Here is a 6,613-nt window from a genome sequence, read left to right as displayed (position 1 = left end):
AGACTAAGACGTGCAGTTCGAATCAGCGATTTCACTGAGCTGGCCTAGCACTTCGGAAACAACCGAATCCCAGTAATGCTGTATTATCCGTAATCGAACCGCGTGGTTGAACGCTTCCTCGAATGCTCAAGGCTGAACTCATGTGCATTCGAGACATCCCTTGGCCGATTTACTACCGCAGTCCTCGTCATTTTTCGAAGCTTTCAAGAAGTATACACCCGGGACTGAAAAAACAAATAAGTTGCTCCCGGAATATCGATATATGTCGAAAAAAAAATCTCTACTAGCGACGGAGACGGTGTTGCGTTTTAATTTCTTAGGAACTTCAAGCACCACCGGTCAGGACCTCCAAGTTTCTGAACACAAGGCGAATCCTTCATCGTTTGTGGAAAGTTTACTTTACTTCGCACACGTTATCAAAGCTACGTCAGCATCATAGCAAGTCGCGACTTAGCAACCCTTCTTTTTCAGGGATTTGCAGAGTTGTTCCCATGTTCTTAAGGACGGTTCAGTAGAATCCGAAAACCTGGAGTAGGGCCAACTCTACCGATGACCTAAACCCAGTACATCCCGAATCGGCAGATCTCTTGACGTCAACCCCCAGTAGGAACGAATCCGGCACCATAATGCCAAAATCATGAGAGTCATAACCACCAGTATCACAACTCATCGTAAGACGAACAAGCAGGCAGGTATCGTTCTGCTCGTAGCTAGGGTCCAGTACTTGAAGGGAACTGGCTATGACGCCTCTAATTTCGGTATCAGTTTTGTGCCTAGACCCGTCTTTGTCGTCGGTAGTGCACTTTTCTAGGAGATTAGAAATCGGCTTCGAACTCTCTCTCTCTTATAGTGGTTAAGTGACACACTGAACAATTGCCAATGGTAATAATTGGATCAGACGTTCTCCCAGACTCTGAGTTTGCATGCTATATGATTGAATAAATATAACTAATACAGTGCTCACTACATATGCATAGGCATGCACTAGCCCAAATGACAGGTCAAAGCAATGCAGGAGATGCGGAGTGGAAGGCCATACCAGCAAGGACTGCGGAGCTGACCCACATTGTCTACTGTGCAAAGGAAAGGAGCGTGTGGACCATCGGCACATTGCGGGCAGCAGTAGGTGCCCGGAATACAGGAGAGCCCTTAGCGCAAATCGCAGATGAGGTTGATACAAATCAACCTCAACCACTGCGAGGCGGCGCAGGATCTACTCGCGCAAACCATCCGCGAGAAAAACATCGATGTGGCCATACTAAGTGAACCATACCGAAACCACGGTGGTAGCGTTTGAGTCAAAAACCAAACGGGCCAAACAGCGCTGTGGACTTGTGGAGAACAAGCCTTCGAGGAAATAATGGAACACCCGGAGGAGGGCTTTATCAGAGCGAAGGTGAAGGGCATCTACATCTACAGCAGCTATGCTCCACCCAGCGCTACACTCGTCGAGTATGAGCGGATGCTTGCCGCCCTTGTTTTGGATGCAAGAGGACGTTGGCCGATCATAATAGGAGGCGATTTCAATGCGTGGGCTCTTGAATGGGGCAGCCGGATAACTAATGTCAGGGGACGTGTTCTCCTCGAAGCATTCGCGGAGCTGGACGTGGTACTGGCGAATGTTGGGTCTTCGTACACTTTCCGGGGCAGGGGCCTGGGGTCTATAGTGGACCTGACATACGTGAGTGCTACTTTAGCCAGTAGAATCGCTTGGCATGTCAGTGAGGACTATACTCACAGCGACCACCAGGCAATCTGCATAGAGATCAAGGGCGGATCGAGCTCGAAAAAGAGTTTTCGCAAAATGCCGGATGCTATGCTTGGCTGGACAGTGAAAGCTTTCGAGGGGGACACGTTTTCCGCGGTGCTCAAATCCGACATATCCCTGAATGGTACGGCTGGAGAGAAAGCCACCCAGATCACTCGATGGGTGACGGAAGCCTGCGATGCTACTATGCCCAGAAGGCGATTGCTCCCCAGTAGGCAACCCAACTACTAGTGGAACAACGAAATCGCAAGTTTGCGAGCCGCATGTTTTCGGGCAAGGAGGCTTTGCCAGAGGCTCAGGGGAAAACCCGGTGGCGACGGTCGAGAGGAGGCGCACAAGCAATTGCGTGGCCGCCTAAAGGAAGCCATTCGGAGGAGCAAAAAGAACTGCTTCAAACAGCTGTGCGACCATGCCGACATAAACCCTTGGGGCGAGGCTTACAGAGTGATGATGAAAAGGCTGCGGAAATCACCCCAGGTGACCTGTCCGTGCCTCCTGAAACAGATTGTTACCACTCTGTTCCCTCACTACGAAAATAGGGGAAGGCAAATTTTTGTCGGCATAATACCGCTTGTAACTGTGGAGGAGCTGCGGGAAATATGTGGTAGGTTCGGTGACAACAAGGCCCCAGGTTTGGATGGCATCCCCAACCGAGCTTTGAAACTGGCAGTGAAGACTAGGCCCGACCTTTTCGCCAACACCTTCGAGGCGTCCCTAAAAGAAGGAATATTCCCTGCCCAGTGCAAAAAGCAAAAGTTGGTGTTGCTTCCGAAGCCTGGCAAGCCACCTTGAAACCCAGCGTCGTATCGTCCTATCTGCCTGTTGGATACAATGGGGAAGATGATGGAGAGAGTCATCTACAACAGACTCCTGCCCATCGTCGAAGCCAGCAATGGTTTGTCGGAACGCCAGTTTGGTTTCCGACGCACCCACTCTACGGTGGATGCAATTGGCATGGTGGTAAACCTGGCAAAAGGTGCACTGATTTCTGCCGGCTGCTGTGCCGTGGTGGCGTTGGATGTGAAAAACGCATTCAATTCGGCCAACTTGAATAGAATTAAAGGGGCTTTGGCTGACATAGGTGTCCCCAGATACTTAGCGAATTTGGTGGAAAACTACCTCTCAGAGAGGACTTTCTGGTACGGGACGGATGAGGGCCCCAAAGAGTACATTGTCACAGCCGGGGTACCACAGGGATCGGTACTTGGTCCCCTGTTGTGGAGTATCATGTATAATGGGGTGCTTGCTCTTCCCGTCCCAGAGGGGACTACGATTGTCGGCTTTGCTGATGACCTAGCTGTGGTTGTTGCAGCAAAACACCCAGAAGATGTGGAGGTTTACGCAACGGAAACAGTGAGAGCGGTAAAGTCCTGGCTAGAAAAGGCCGGGCTGACCTTGGCGGACGGGAAAACGGAAGCGGTCTTAATAACGAACCGCAGAAAAAATAACACTGTGAAAGTGGAGGTTGGTGGACATACGGTCGTATCAAAGCCGGCTATTAAATACCTGGGGGTAATAATTGACACCAAATTGAGTTTTAGGGAACACCTAGAGTATGCATGCCAAAAGGCAGCCGGTGCCACCACGGCATTTGCAAAAATTTTGCCAAATATTGGTGGACCGAAACATTGCCGGAGGTTGGTGCTAGCCGGAGTGGAGCGCGATCCTGCTCTACTCGTCGCCTGTGTGGGCAGAGGCGCTTGCAAACTCTCAAAGACGGAAGCAGGTGAACTCGGTTTACCGGCGGATGGCTTTGAGGGTTTGCAGTGCTTTTAGAACCACATCAGATGAGGCAGTATTGGTGGTGGCAGGCATGATCCCGGTTGACATTCTGGCCAAAGAAATGAGTGTCCTGTACAATGCAAGACGTATGGAGGGGCATGCACAGCGTAGACATGCGGCAAGGTCAGAGTCGCTTGATCTCTGGCAACGCAGATGGGACGAGTCTGCGAAAGGTCGGTGGACGCACAGGCTCATTCCCAACATTAGGGTGTGGCTTGAGCGAAAACATGGGGAGACCAACTACCACATTACCCAGTTCCTTACGAGACACGGTGGTTGCTACAGGCAGTATCTGCACCGCTTTGGTTTGGATGATTCTCCGAATTGTCTCAGATGCGATGGCATATCGGAGAATCCAGAGCATGTGATGTTTCACTGCCGACGATTTGCGATGGAGAGAAGGAGCTCAAACCAGGTGCTGGGCAGGAGCGGGACCCCGGAGAGCTTGGTTACTGAGATGCTGGAGTCCGAGGAGAAGTGGCTTGCGGTTGGCTCCGCAATCATCCAAATGCAGGAGGAGTTGCTGAAGGAACAATGAAGGAGGAAAGCCGCAAATAGGAGAAGGATGAGTGCCTAAGAGCAAACCTACCACAAAAAAATATGCATAGGCATAATCTGCACCACCAAATTTAGCAGATTAGTTCCCCAGAGGATACTGCCCGTACATTACCTACAAACCATAATCTCAAGCAAAACCACTTATCTAACGAACTAAGCGACATGTGTAATTCAATTACTGTGTAGCCACAGCAACCGATTCGATTATATCATCCTAATTAGTAAAATCCCTTCTCGGACAGAACTATCCCAAGCAATATCCTTCGTCCAATAGCTGCCTGCAATGGTTACATACGGCTCGAATTTTATGGGAAGGAGTTTATCTGGACTGAAGCGCTATACATGTATCTGTCGTATCTTGATATCTTAGGTTGTTTCAAGGATTCTTCTTCTTCAAATCTTTCCCTGTGCAAAAGGACGAATATATCTGTAATTCTGCGCGTGGGTGTGTATACTATATTTCCGATATGATAGGTATTGAAACGAGAAATGGACGGAGGTTTTAGTAGCCTTTTGAGTTCGAATGGTACCGTTTTAAATAATTTAATTAACTGATCCTACATCAAAGTCATAAATGCAAGAATCCTGGACCTGGATTAGGAGGAACTGAGCTAAGGTATATGGTTAATGTTGTATCTTTAAATAAATTTTAAGATTCCTCTCCTTGTGATTGAGTAACTCATCCTTTCTTGGCCCCAGTTCGGACATATAGTTATCCACATATGAAGCCACTTTGTGCCAGCTAAAAGGCACTAGTATTCATCCTATCATATTCTCCACATAGGAAAATTAATTGCCCATTCACTGAATAAAGTCTAAATGTGAGAATTAATCCCCATTCTCATCGAAGCGCATATAACTCGATTATGAGGATGCTACCTACTTGCTTGCTCTGTCGTTCATTTCACTAAGCACATTAGCTTCCGTAGCCATCCTATCAATTGTCCGCCTATCAACCTTTTCGGAGAATGTCAGAAAGTCAAATGACCTCAATAAATAAGTTCTCCTTGAGTTGACATTTCTCAACGAAAAGGATAATGGCTTGGTATATTTTCAAATCTGAAACTTTTACATTTTAGAGGCGATTTTGAGTGGTTCAAATCCTTCTCATGCAGGATGAAGACAGTATTAAGGGGCGGCCTCATCTTTAGTCGATATGCTTGGAACATGTCTATTTTTGAAGTATGGATTCCTGTAGACTAAATATTATTGAATCCTTCAAAAGGTATAAGTTCATTCTCGCTTGGATTCAACTAATAAATGCGTATACGTTCGCCAAGCAATCAACATAGTCACAGTATCCTATCTAGAACGGATTTCGATTTCGAAAGGGGAGGAGAAGGTAGAGTATCTTCTACGTTCTGGACTAGGATCATAGTGACGTATACTAGTTTTTGTGTACCGTCTCTGCCTTGCGAACACCAACAATCTAATTTTTGTTACTTTTTTTACCGGGCCTGTGGATTGGGTCGTAACGGAAGGGATAGTAATCAGTGGAAATCCAGGGAAACTTTAAGAATAAGGAGGAACCAAGGAGCCACACATGATTCAGAATTAATGTAGCGGCAAGACGGTCATCTATTACTCAGAGTTCGGGTTCTTTTGTGTACCCACGCCAAAGATACATGTATCTATATACACACACTCACCGAACTAAAGAAGACGAAGAAGCAGAAAACTAACCCCAACTTTGGGGATTGGCTTATATTCAACGGATGGATGAATGAATAGCTAGAAGTTTGCGGACTGAGAAACCCTTCAACGACTAAATGCTCGCCTGGAATATGGTCTCTCTCCATTAGAGTGTGCGGTCGAGCCGGGGATTCGGAATTTGTTTTTGGGCAAATATATTCGAGGAACCATATGGGGCCATCCTTATATTTTTGAGTATAGTAATGAAATCAACATATAGATATGCAAACTTAGGGTATTCTCCTGTATTTGGGTGAAACTACCGAGGAGAATATTTATTTTTGGCTGAGCGGTTCTTGTCATGTTTCGGATTTATTCGGACCCTTGTTACGACTCCTGCACACTATTATCGGAAGTTTTAATAGAATGGCGAGCCAAACTATTAATTTTTGTGGTGAGCAAGGGAGTCTTACTCTATGGATATGACATTCTGATGGATGGATAGCCATCTTTGCAGGCCGAGGAGAAGATTAGTTGAAGATGGAATTTATAGCTTTACGTATTATTTAAATTCGTACTGTTAGCTGTTGCGGTCAGAGGGTCGTATAGGTCCCGGGGCGAAACGTGGATTGGTACCCACGATGGAGCATAGAACCTGGGAAACGCCTGCTGAACAAACACCAACAGCTCTACTACCAAACCCTATCTCCACCTGCACGTGGTCATCGTTGGGAGTTCTTTCTTTACGAAAAACTGCAGACGGAGAAGGATGAAGGCGAGTCTCCCGCGCCTAAAAACGGGACCAAATGTACCAACTGGTCCTCCAAGTTGGGGGTTGGGTAGGGCTGATAACCCTACTTGGAAAACCGATGT

This window comes from Hermetia illucens, chromosome 4 (assembly GCF_905115235.1).
Source record: "Hermetia illucens chromosome 4, iHerIll2.2.curated.20191125, whole genome shotgun sequence".
NCBI classification, from domain to species: Eukaryota; Metazoa; Arthropoda; class Insecta; order Diptera; family Stratiomyidae; genus Hermetia; species Hermetia illucens.
This window is presented reverse-complemented; position numbering follows the sequence as displayed.